The following is a 13,462-nucleotide window of genomic DNA, read 5'->3' on the forward strand; positions in this document are numbered from 1 at the left end:
CAAATCCGTTGATGGACCACAAAGGCCTGAAAGACAAACGCGCAGATGATGGCCATGGCAAGATTCAGAAGAGTCCCTGAGTCCTGATAAGTGGCTGAACGCTGTGTGGAACGTAACTTGCACTCTGAGTCACCTGACACTGGATCGTTTGTAAGGGGGAACGCAAAGCGTTTCCCCCTGGGGTTATTTTGGGCGCTGCACACAGGCCAATGAGATGGCCTGCACGCAGCGCGCCCCAAGGGGTTTTTAAGGGACAGGGAAGGTTCGGGAGCAGGCGATGGTTAGGACAAGCGTTTGTCCAGGTCGCCTGCTCCTGAGCCTTCCCTGCGTCTGGGGCCTGGTAGTGTTGTGGCTGAGGTGAGGAGTTTACTAAACTCAGTTAGTAATATAGGGGTAGCGGGTGTCGGGCAGGTAGTTAGGAGACCAATATTACATTTTTTAAATGTTCTAGTTTGTATAGCCGGGGGTAACGTAGATAAGGTACCCCCCCTTACCGCGTTTGGGATCAGCACCGTGAGTTTTTTTCTCCTGTAGGGCAGCGGGTGGTGAGATCTGGGAGAGGGTGAGGATCTTTAGGGTTGCGTTCGCTCCTTCAGGGTTTCTCCAGTCGGGCAGCGGGTGGCCAGGTCCGGAGGTGTGGAGGATCCTTGAGGGGTGTGTTCTCCCATGGGTGAAGTGTCGGTTGGCCCCATTAACGTTTCCACGCTTCTTCTGGGTGTGGGGGGAGCTTGTGTGGACTAAGTCTTGGGCGGTAACAGGAGTGTCGGTGTGCTAAGCGTGGGCTCTGCCATCTGTTTCCAGGCATCGGGGCTGCGGGGGCAGGGCTAGGACATTAAATGTCCCGCGGCTAGATTAGCAGCACGTGGTCCACGGAACGGCAGCCTGCATTAGCTGGACATTGCCATGCGGTGCTTTCAGTGCGCCGCCAGGGGGCGGTAGGGCTTTTTGAATTTTAGTGTGGCAACAGGGGCACCCACGTGTCTGAAGGCCCCCACCATTACAGTTATTGGTGGGGTGTAGGTTTAAGGGGGGAATTTTGGGGAATTTGTACAGGTAGATGTAGGTATAATACATTTTTTAAAAAAAGAATAAATAAAAAAGAAAAATTATAATAATAAGGGCAATAAATAATATAATAAATACTCCATAATTATATTTTATTAGCCCGGTTTTGTATTAGGGATATACCAGCTTAGTGGTAACACCCCCCCCCACGCGTATTTTCCTCAGGTAGGTTTTGGCTCGGGAGCTTAGTGCATTTAGGGTAGAGCATCAAGGGGCATATTTTGGCGCCCAGCTATACTAATTTTGGTTGCCATGGTGGGCAGGGAGCAAAAAAGAAGGGACCGGTGGATGCCAAGGCCCTGAGGGAAGCCTTGGAGATCATTAGCAGGGCTTCCAAAGCGCAGTTTAAAGGGGCTGTGGGTGAGGTTACGGGTGAAGGGGAGGACGGTGGAGGTAGGCCGCAGCGGAGAGCAGCGGCAGATGGGGCTCTTGCGGCAGTGGTGGCTTGCAGCCCCGTGGCAGGTAGAGGGGAGGTCTGGGAGTCCTGGGGTAGGAAGATGAGGAGGGAGATTGACAGGAGAGCATCCAGAGGGGGAGTGCAGTTGGCAGAGAGGTTGGAAAGGGGTTTGGGGGATAATGACCAGGTGGATGAAGGGGACGTTAGGAGTGTCCAAAAAGGTGTAGGGTGGGGCATGAAGGTGGAGGTGATGGGGTGCAGAGAGGGGCGACAGGGCAGAGGGGCAAAGGAGGTAAATACCTGCAGATGAGTGCGGGTGGGAGGAGGAGAGAGCGGTCCTCGTCGATTAGTGAGGCTAGGGAGGGGCACAGAAGGGCCCCCCCGGCTAGGAGGATTTCAGGCAGAGGGCACAGAGCAGCCCCCGCTATTGCAGAGGTGGAATATGGAGAGGGTTTAGGAACTGCCCGCCACAAACTTTGCGAGGACAGTCTAGAGGGCACAGCACGGCCCCTAGCGAGGAAGACCAAAGGGTGGAGGAGAGGAACCCTCGCCTCCGAGAGAAGAGGACCAGTAAGGGGTTTTTGCGACCCGCCGAGAAGTCGCCAAAGGAGTGGCGGGTCAGACGCCCCAGGCTCACAAGAAGAAGATCTACCCGGCCCGAGCATGTGCTCGCGACAGCAAGGGTATTACATGGGTGATAATGAAGGGATGGGAGAATATGTGGGGCAGTAGGAGGATGAAAGGTACAATGCTGTAACTAGGTGTAACGCTCACCTGGCCATGTAGGTGATTGTGGCCTGGCTCCAGCCTGACATCTTGGAGGGCTGGGGACATGAGGGGCAGGAATCATGACACGAGGAGGGGGAGGGCAAAAAGGGGCCTAAAATGGGAAGGGGAAAGACATGAGAAAGGGGGTTGGGGGGCAAGAGGTCGGGGGATAACTGGCTGGGTGAGACTGCTGACATGCAGCAGGAACCCAGTACGAAAGGAGACGTGGAGCATCAGAATGGAGGCCAGTCTGCAGACGGGTGATGGCAGGGCAGAAAGAGGTGAGCGGGAAGAGGACTGGTCAGTGGCATGGCAGAGGGGGAACATGAGGATGGGGCCAAGAAGGGAAGGGTCAGGGTTGCAAGGGGTGAGGAGAGAGATTGGTGTATAGGCTGTTGGGGCCTTGGTTGGGGAGAATGAGAGTTGCTCGGTGGAGGTGCAGACAGACAAGGTGATTGAGCCCTTGGCGCTCGAGGTACAGGTTCCAAAGGAAAAAGAGGTAGAGGTTAAGGGCAAGGAGAAAAAGCTACCATACATGGGCATTACGAAACCTTTAGGAGCACATTTGATGACAACAAAAGATAAGATATGGGCAAGGGAATTTGTGGATGTGTTTAAGCTGCTTCATAGGGAAGTGAGAGCCAAAGAGCGCTCCAAAGAGGAGGAGAGAGAGCTGGCCTTGCGCCCAAAGGTACCTGTGACGATCGAGAATTGGACGTCGGCATTTATTGTCTATACGAGTGTCTATTGTGAGAAATTTCCAGATAGTTGTTTGGCTCTGCTAAAGTACATGGAAGTGATTAGAAAGGCATTTACGAGTTTTGGGGGTTTCGCATAAGTGCGTTACGATGAAGAATTTAGGGCAAGGATGGCAGAGGACAGCCAGGCAGTCTGGGGTGAAATAGATATGGATCTCTGGCTGCAGTGGATGGCACCGACAAGGCCAGCTCCGACATTGCACACATCAAGTGGTTTTCCTGTGCCTTTCCGGCCCATTCTTGGTCGCCCCGCCCACGAGGGGGTGAGGAGAAGGAGGCAGAGGGCAACCCTCAGCGGCATGCTGGGCCTTTAATAAGGACAGCTGCAAAAGGTCAGTGTGTAGGTTTAGACATCAATGCAGTAAGTGTGCAGAGAAGCATCCAATTACTCAGTGCTTACAGCAAGGAGACGGGAAGAGGGCGAGGAGCAGGCAGGGGGGTTGTGGGGAAAGGCTTTTACTCCAGTTAAATTGGAGGTGTTGGAGAAGTGGCTGGAATTTTATCCGGACAGGGAGGGGACAGAGATCTTGGGAGACGGTTTTCGGTATGGTTTCCGGCTGGGTTACCAGGGGCCAAGGGTGCGTCATTGGGTGGAGAATTTGAAGTCCGTCAGGGAAAATGTGGAAGTGGTAGGAGAGAAATTGGGCAAGGAGATAGCAGCGGGTAGTGTGGTAGGGCCATTTGCTGATCTGCCAGGGGATTTAGTGGTATCCCTGCTGGGTGTTGTACCCAAGAAGTTCACGGGGGAATTTAGGTTGATGCACCATTTGTCATGGCCAGAGGGCATGTCAGTCAACGATTTTATTGCTCCAGAGGAGTGCAGGGTTGTATACGCAAGTGTGGATCAGGCGGTGGGTTTGGTGAGGAAAGCGGGGTGTGGGGCCTTCATGGCCAAGTGCGACATTAAGGCAGCTTTCATGTTGTTACCGGTGCACCCGGAGGATTTTTGGCTGCTGGGAATGCAATTTGAGGACCGCATCTATATTGGCAAGGCCTTGCAGATGGGGTGCACAATTTCTTGCGCCTTGTTCGAGCGTTTCAGTTCATTTTTGCAGTGGATGTTTTCATATAGTTCTGGATTGGAGGGGGTATTGCATTGCCTAGATAATTTTCTGTTCATTAGTGGGGCGGACGAAGAGAAGGAGTGCGGGGAGATGCTAGGGATGTTTCAGGACCTGATGGGAGAGTTGGGGGTGCTGTTGGCAGAAGACAAAACGGAGGGACCGGCAGTGGTGTTGACCTTTTTGGGGATTGAATTGGACTCAGTGGCCATGACCTCACGCTTGCCGCATGACAAGGTGAGCAGACTGGTAGGTTTGCTAGAAAAAGCGGTGGGGGCTCGGAAGATGACGCTAGTGGAAATGCAGAGGTTGGTGGGGCATTTAAATTTTGCATGGAAGGTGGTGGCCCCAGGGCAGACTTTTTGCAGGAATATGGCGCAGTCTATGGCGGGAGCAAAGTGCCCACACCATTGGGTAAGGGTGTCAGGGGCAGTTCGGGAAGACTGTAGGATTTGGTTGCGTTTTCTGGAGAGATTAAACGGGGTGTCCATGTGGCTGCAGGGGGATCCGGTGTCATGGGAAGTGCAGATATTTTCAGATGCAGCAGGTGCGGGGGGTTTGGGGTGTTTTGGGGAGGAACATGGTGCACTGAGAAGTGGCCATCGCGCTGGTTGAATTAAGGGAGAAGCATAGCATTTTTAGAATGTTTTCCTTTGTTGGTTGTGATGGAGCTGTGGGGGAACGATTTGCAGAACAGGAAAGTGAACTTCAACATTAACAACAAATGCATGGTTCATGTAGTGAACAGACAGTTGGCAAGGGATCAGAGGGTAGCAAGATTTATGAGAGTTTGTTCTGCGTTGCATGGAATGGACTGTGGTGTTTAGGGCAACACATGTGCTGGGGAAGGATAATGGCATCGCTGATGCATTATTTCATTTTCACTGGCAGAGATTCTGTAGATTGGCTCAAGGAGCGGAACAGGAGGGGCAGCGGATTCCGGAGGAGCTGTGGAAGATAGGAAGCTGATAGCGCTTTCTTTGGTGGAGGGTTTGCTTGCCCCGGCATCTAGGGAGGCATACAGGAGAGGATGGGAGGATTTAATAAAAGGGGGAGCTCAAAGTTGGAAGGGTAGGGGGGATGCGGAAGAGCGGAGAAGGGATGATGTAGTAAACTTCCTCTTGAGGTGCATGGATTAGGGTTGGTCTAAGGCAACTATAGCAGGAAAGATGGCGGCGGTCGCTTTCTATGGGAAATGGTTTTGGGGTTTCCAGCCGAGCGGTGGAGAAATGGCGAGCAGAATGTTAGAGGGATGGGCAAGGGAGAGCAAGAGGGGGAAGGACAGTAGGAGGCCGTTATCGGCAGCTCTATTGGTCAGGTTGTGTCGGGCTGTGGAGTTGGTCTGCTGGTCGGCTTGGGAGGGAGTGATGTTTGCAACTTGCTTTACATGGTTATTCTTTGGGGCCTTTAGGGTTTCTGAGCTGGTGGCAGAAACGAGTGCAGTAAGCAGCCTGCGTTGGAAAGATATCTATTTTTCGGAGTTGGAACTGGACATCAGGATTAAGAGGTCAAAGGCGGACCAAAAAGGAAAGGGCCGTTGGATGTTGCTGGGTTGGGGCAGTAAGGAGTTGTGTCCTGTGAGGACAGGTTTGGCATGGAAGGAGTTATGTGGGGGAAGGGCAGGTTTGGTTTTTCGGCATGCGGATGAGGTGGCAGTATCAGCAGCGGAAGGTTTGGGGGTACTACGGAAGGTGCTGGTAGCGGAGGGAAAAAGGTGGAGGAGTTTGGAACTCATTCATTTAGGATGGGTGCGGCATCTGAAGGTAGTCGGTTGGGCTTATCGGGCAGTAAGGTGAAAAGTTTAGGAGGGTGGAGGTCTGGGAAGTACAAAGGGTATATTAGGCACTTGGGTAAAGGGGCTGTTTGAAATATGGTCGGGCGTCTAGGGGAGGGCAGAATGTGGTGGGGTGGTTGTGATTGGAAAGTGACATTGTAATTTCTTTTTCAGATGCTGCGCTGAGGCCGGGGGAGATGCCGGAAATTTGGATTGTGGGCCACTCTATTGTTAAGTGGGCAGGAAGGAGGTGGAGAGAAGGGTTTTTGGCAAGCAAATGGGGTGCAGCTACAAAGTGGCACTGGTAAGGTGGTCAGGTTTAGGGGGGCTTTGCTGGCACCAGCTGCTGCCTATGTTGGTGGGGCTGAAGGAGCCCTATGGGTTTCAAGAGGGGGTGATTATTCATGCAGGGGAGAATGACCTAGTAAGAGACATGGGTGTGGCTCTGCTAAGAAAAATGAAAAGGGATTTGGTATGGGTCCGGGAAATGTGGCCCAAAGCAATTGTAGTTTGGACTAAGCTGGTGCCGCAGAGAGTTTGGAGGGGAGTGAGAAGTGAGGGAGCAATAGAACGGGCAAGGAAGGGAATAAATAGAGAGATGGTGACATTTTGTGCCTTGGCGGCGGTGAAGGTTTTGGACCACAAAGAAATAGTGTATGAGGGTTTCAAGATTTTCAGGGAGGATGGTGTTCACCTGTCAATTTATGGGAACAGTTATTACCTACAGGAGTTGACTTTGCAGGTGCAAGAGTTAATCAGGTGTTGGAAATAGAAGGATGTGGTAGGGGTGGGGCAGAAAGAACACCTCGGTGGAGGATTTTTCTGCTGCCAGGGGCATGGCCCCTTTAGATAAGAGGGGAGTGAAGCACAATGGGGGAATAGCTTGGGAAATGATGGGGGTGGTGCTATTTGCACAAACGGGCTACCCCGGGGGAACAGGTATTGAAGATGGAGGGGCATGGCCCCGGGGAGAAAGCGGGATGCCTTGAGAAGATGGTAAGGAGACGGTAGGGACCAAGGGATAGGTAGGGAGGAAGTGGAACTAATTAATTATTTATTTGTTGGGGGAAATTAAAGTGTTGAATTATTTAATTGGTTGTTAAAACATTTGTGTTAGTCTGTAAGGCCAGGGAGCCAAGTTAGCGGTTATTTGAAAGTTTTGGCCTGTCACATTAAAGCGACCTTTTCCACTACAAGCGAGTTTGGGTGTTCTTGTGCAGTAAGCCCAAAGGGGAGTCCCGTGGGGGACATGAAGCGTTTCCCCCCAGGGTTATTTTGGGCACTGCACACAGGGGAACAAGATGGACTGCGCGCTGCCCACCCCCAGGGGTATTTAAGGGGGCAGGGAAGGTTCAGGAACAGGAGATGGTTAGGACGAGCGTTTGTCCGCCCTCCCTCTCTTTTTCTAGTTCATCAAGGGTTCAAATTTCGGGCGAGGAGGGGGTTTTAATTAGGAATTTTCAGTTGGTTTTCCCCACAAGTGGTTCACGGGTATGCTTAGAGTTCAAAGGACGTAAGGGGTTTTGAGGGCAGTTTTCTTGTGACAGGTTCGGGCATTAGTTGGGGAAGTTGTGATGTAAAGTTTTTCTTGCTGATTTGGCAGGTCAGCCTGGCTGAAGGTCATAGGAAGAGGGAGTTTGGTATAGAGGGGAGTTCTAGGGTATTGAGGTTGTTGGTTGCCGGGGGCATGGCCCCTTTAGATGAGGGGGGAGTGAAGCATAATGGGGGAATAGCGTGGGAAATGATGGGGGTGGTGCTGTTTGCACAAACGGGCTACCCCGGGGGAACAAGTAATGAAGATGGAGGGGCATGGCCCCGGGGAGAAAGCGGGACGCCTTGAGAAGATGGTAAGGAAATGGTAGGGACCAAGGGATAGGTAGGGAGGAAGTGGAACTAATTAATTATTTATTTGTTGGGGGAAATGAAAGTATTTAATTATTAAATTGGTTGTTAAAACATTTGTGTTAGTCTGTAAGGCCAGGGAGCCAGGTTAGCGGTTATTTGTGAGCTTTGGCCTGTCACATTAAAGCAACCTTTTCCACTACAAGCGAGTCTTGGTGTTTTCGTGCAGTAAGCCCAAAAGCACTCTACCAATTAAATGTAGGCATGATCTACATTGGGAGCAATGTGCTGACCTTCATGGCGTGGAACATCTAGCAACCCATAGACTGAAACGTTTAGGGGGGACCTGTATCATGCTGGTACCCACCGCCAGCTGTCCCTATGGCGATGTTTCGATTTGTGGAGGCAGGCGGTCATGAATGGCACAGTGTCATTGGCCCTCATTACGACCTTGGCGGAGGACCATGGTGCTAATAGCACCATGGTCCATGCCGCTAAGGTCAGGATTCCGCCATGGTGGATGGCGGAATTACAGCCCCATTCCAAGGTGAGTGGGGCGGTAATTCCCCATTCACCAATGGCCCCTTCCCCATTCCCATTTTTGCCCCATAGGGCATAATGGGAATGGGGAAAGGCGCTAATTACGGCACCGTAAATTACGGTGCCGTAATTAGCACCAAGGTCCCTTTGCGGCATGGGTTTTAACGCCTGCAAAAAGCAGGCGTTAAAATCACCATCCCGCAAAGGGACCTTGGAATCAGGCGTTAAGGGTTGGCGCCGTTTACGGCGCCGTAAATCCCTTAACGCCTGGGTCCTAATGAGGGCCATTGAGCCTTTTTCTTGCCATGGTATGTGTGACTTGCAAGTTTTGCCTTGGATAGGTAGTTTTTTCTTGTTGTCTTGTTTAGTTTAAGGCATCTTGGAAATGGGGTCAGGTGGTGGAGGGTTTACATGGAGGGATGCAGGGGAGGTAAAAGGTATGGTGAGTTATTTGTTGGAAAGAGGATCCCAATTGTCAGGCAGTCAGTATGGGAGGAGAGGATATAAACTCTCTCTTCCCTATGTGAATAGTGACGCTGGTTGGGGAACGTTCATACTCGGGAGATGAAAACATTTAGAGTGCTGACATGTAATGTCAGGGGGATGAACATATATATGAGGAGGAATAGTATTGGGTGCTACCTACGTAGGAAGAGAGTATTGATTGCACTCCTTCAGGATACTCACTTGCAGCCAGAAGAACAGGAGAAGTTGGTGGCTAGATGGGGGAGTTGGTTTTGGATCTACATATTCTGATATGCCATAGGGGTTCTGGTATGGATTGATGGCATGGTTCCCTTCCAATTAACCAATGCTGACACAGATAAGGAGGATCGATTTGTGGTAGTACATGGCTACATCGAACACAAAGAGATATATATTGTAAATTCGTACTCCCCTTATCACGCGATACCCGCCTTCCTGCGCTCAGAAAGTGGAAGGGTGGCATGTCTAAGGGATACTCTTTTACTTTGGGCGGGGGCACATTCAATTGCACATTAGACCCCTCTATGGATAGGTTGTGCTCCATGAATATGAGACTGTCTCCTGCCTCATTGACCCTTAGTACCATATTGAGTGTATTATCTCTAGTAGACGCATGGAGGGTGCTAATTGTTGATAAAAGATGTTATTCATACTACTCTGCCCCGCACAAAGTCTATAATAGATATGTATATGGCTTTGTGGTTACTGAACACATGGGTGAGTTTGTCGTGGCGGAATATAATGGCCGGTCCATTTCGGACCACTCTTCGCTCATAGTGCATTGGAATTGACAGGGTGACAGACCATCTATACCTATGTGGCGCATGCCAGTAGATGTGCTGCAAGGCAACACCTTTAGAGAACATATAGAATTTACACTCACCAAATTTTTAGAGACAAATGTAGGCAGTGTGGACAGATGGCAGATGGTCTGGGAGATACCTAAAGTTGTAGCCCAAGGTGAGACGATTGCTAAAGCTGGGGTCATTAAGACAACCTTACATGCGGACCTATAGGTATTGGAAAATCATATCTACACTAGAGAGAACTGTGGGACCCACAGAACTAGAACTGACAGAGCTGCGGGTACAGTGTATTGCGGCGTGGGAGAGGCTCCGGAAACTTTACTATGGAGTATATGTAATGCGAAAGCACAGGGAAGGGGATAAATCTGAGAGGTTGTTGGCGTGGTTGTGTAAGAATGAATGACCCAGACATGCAATCACATCGATTAAGGAGTAATGTGCAGCTAGCTGGCGCTCCGAAGCGGCTATAAATGACTCCTTTTGCACGTACCATAAGAACCTATATAAACAAATGGAAGCTGTTGACTGGATATGATGGGTTACCGTTGAACAGGCCTCCGCTCTAGATGAGCTGCTTATGGAGAAAGCGATTTAGGGTGTTGATTGTGTCACTGAAGACCAAAAAGACCCAGGGGGGTGGGAGGGACTCCCTCTGATTTCTATAAAGAGTTTGGGGGAACCCCAGCCCCAGTCCTTCTTAGAGTTTTTGAGGAGGCATATGAATTAGGCAGGAATCGCTGATAGTTCCGATCCTCAAGCCCAGAAAAGCGCATGACCTGTACGAACCATTTAGACCTTTGGCAATGCTCAAGCAGGACCTTAAGATCTTGACGGCCTTACTGGCTAGATGCCAGACTGGCTTTGTCCCTGGCCAAAATAACTCCATGAATCTTCGCCGCCAACAACATATTATCGATCATACTAACTCTCATGATGCCCTATTTGCGGTAATGTCTTTAGACGCAATCAAAGTCTTTCACTCTGTGTACTGGCAGTGGCAAGGGTTTTATCAGATGGATGAGTTTGCTCTATTCAGACCCGGTTGCGAGGGGTAAGGACTTGGATGCCGGTATCAGGAACTTTGGCCATACAAAGGGGCACGAGGCAGGGTTGCCCCAGTCACTTATGCTGTATATACTAGCATTGGAGCCTCTGGCAGTGTTCCAACACAGTAAGTTTGGGGTGGTGGGAATATGGGTGGAGGGATCTAGACATGTTATCTCTGTGTATGCTGATGACGTTCTTTTGTATGTATGTAAACCGTAACACAACCTGGCCTTAGTCCAGGAGACGTTGAATAACTTTGCAGATCTTTCGGGCATCTCATTTAGTGCAAAGGAATCGTGCTTGTTCCCCTTGGCAGGGCTGAGGAAATATGACACCCAAGACCTACCCGATCTTGGTCTAACGTGGGAGGTACACACATTTAAGTACTTGGGCGTACATATTACGCATTTGCCGGAGAGTATGCACACCCGTAACACCGTCCAACTGGTGGACAGAGTGATGCGCACCATTACATTCTGGAGCAGATTGCCCTGTCTCTGATGGGACGTATAGCATTGGTGAAAATAATTGTTCTGTCACGCCTACTCTACTTTTTTGCTAATGTACACTTTTTTATTGTGGCTGGCTTTTTCCAAAATCTAGCCTCTATGATTAGGGGATTTCTGTGGGGTCAAAGTAGACACAAATTAGCCTTGTCCACACTGTGTGTGAAATATGAAGAAGGCAGCATACAGCTCCCATGGTTCCAGTTATACTATCTTGCGGCTCAGCTGCAATTTGAGCTGTGATCAAGAGGCCCTGTGGCTTTCAGACCAATGTATTGGAGAAACATCTCACATGTTGAGACTGGAAAGGCAGGTATGGGCAAGAACGGTTAAAGTGCTTAGACTAAAAAACATATATTCTCCTCATGTACCCTTAAGGGTGGACATATGTATGGACACTGATGACTTAACTGTGGCTACGAAATGGGAGGAGGTGAGGATCTCTACGTGGGGAGACTTATATAGGGGGCGGGACATTTAGGCCTTGTAAAGGTGGAAGGGCTGCACAAAGGTCAATATTTGCGATATTAGAAAATAGCTAAGATTGCCAGAAAGAGGTGGCCAGATTGGCCTAGGGAACCTGAACCTACCTTACCATTGATGCTATTATATGAGCTTGAGGATGGCTGGAGACCTGTATGTAGGCAATATGGGGGTTTACTGAAGATGGTATGAAAAAGGGGGGCTAAACTGCGACTGACATGGGAAGCAGACTTGGGCCAGGTATTAGAAGATAAACAATGGGTGAACGCACTATGTTTCCTTAAAAACGTCCCTCGAAATGCTATATTGAGGCTTCTACAACTCAATGTTTTGCACAGGGCATACATGACCCCCTGCTGAATTGCTAAATTTGATGGTGCGCGAATGTCCCGGCGGATACTATGCATATGTTTGGGAGATGCTTAGTGGTGCAGACCTTTTGGCACCGAATGGAGTTGGCGTTTAGGAATGTCGGTGTTAGTAGATATCAATGGTCTACGATGGAATGCCTGTTGGGCATCTACTCCAGGCCAGACAAGAATAGAGATGTGGTGAAATGTATGGATCTAGCTTGTGCCTTAGCTAAGAGGAGAATAGCTATGGTCTGGAAGCTGAAAGGTGGCCCGCAGTGTCACTTGTGGTGGAGGGATTTAAAGGTACGGAACATGGCTGAAACTGGGTTTTGGTACAGGGCTATGAGAAAAGGCCTTAAGGAACTGAGAGAGAAAATTGCAGTGTGGAATGCACTCCTCCTAGGGGTGTTTAGCCCCGAAAATGAAAATCTCCCTTGAAATCTCTCTGCCTCTGCTGTTAGGATTCGTAACTAGATAAGATAACACGCCTGGGACGCACCCGGTAGTTAGCACAGGTTGCCACTATAAAGTTGTCCCTTGGTGGAAGAGAGACACCTCCCCTAATCTTGCCATACAGACATATTGATATGAAAGTCTAAACTACACCTCAAACATGATGTATCGTGGTAATTTATGTTTGATGCCTTTCTTTTTCTGTTGGTGTTTTACTGTTGAAGTGCTGATATAACTCTTGCTTTGATTTTTGTATTGTGAATCTGTACGGTTACCAATGAACAGATTAAAAAATAAAAAATAAAAAGCCTGATGTACTTGAGTTTCATGGATCTGTTGATGGCATTTGATTGTGTAAATTGTAAAAAGGTCTGGATTACACTATAGGGCCTTGTAATCCCCAACTCGAAATGCATAGAAATTTAACAGCAAGAGTGCAGCATGTTAGCATGGGTAAATTAACCCAGGAATTTCGATCAACACGGGGGGTAAGACAAGGTTTTATCTTAGGTCCATTGCTTTGTATTATATGTTAATTCACTCTCATGAGAATTAGGCAAATTGGCAAGTGATGTCCCTAAAAAGGGAGGGCATAAAATATGCATTCTTGAATACGCAAATTATGCAGTCTTGATTGCAAGAACAATAAAATGCTCTCCAAACATTGACTGCGGGATACACAGATTATATGGGCATGAGGGACCTAACGTTTAATGTAAGCAAATTGAAAGTTATGTGCATCAGTAACTCAAGATCGGCTGTTGGCGCAATATTAGTCGTGGGTGGAAAAATGGAGTGCATTACTTCTTTTTGTTATTTTGGTGTCACTATGTCACAAGATCCTGAATGGAACCAGCACATCAAAAATCAAGCGGTTAAAATGGCACAGGTCAATGGCTCCATGTTAGGATATGGGAAGAAACTGGCAGATCTACCCTCAGAGCACATTGTTCGCATATCCAGGGCCCAATCTTTAGCGTTGGCCCTGCATGATGCTGGCGTTTGCGATTACCAAAGCCCGGAACTAATCCAAACTAAGGAGAAACAATTCCTTCAGGCAATAATGGGAGTACAGCATGGCTTTCCGGGCTATCTCTTACATGAGGAATGTGGCTTGACATAC

Source organism: Ambystoma mexicanum, chromosome 5p, assembly GCF_040938575.1.
Source record: "Ambystoma mexicanum isolate Mex_15411 chromosome 5p, UKY_AmexF1_1, whole genome shotgun sequence".
Classification (NCBI taxonomy): domain Eukaryota; kingdom Metazoa; phylum Chordata; class Amphibia; order Caudata; family Ambystomatidae; genus Ambystoma; species Ambystoma mexicanum.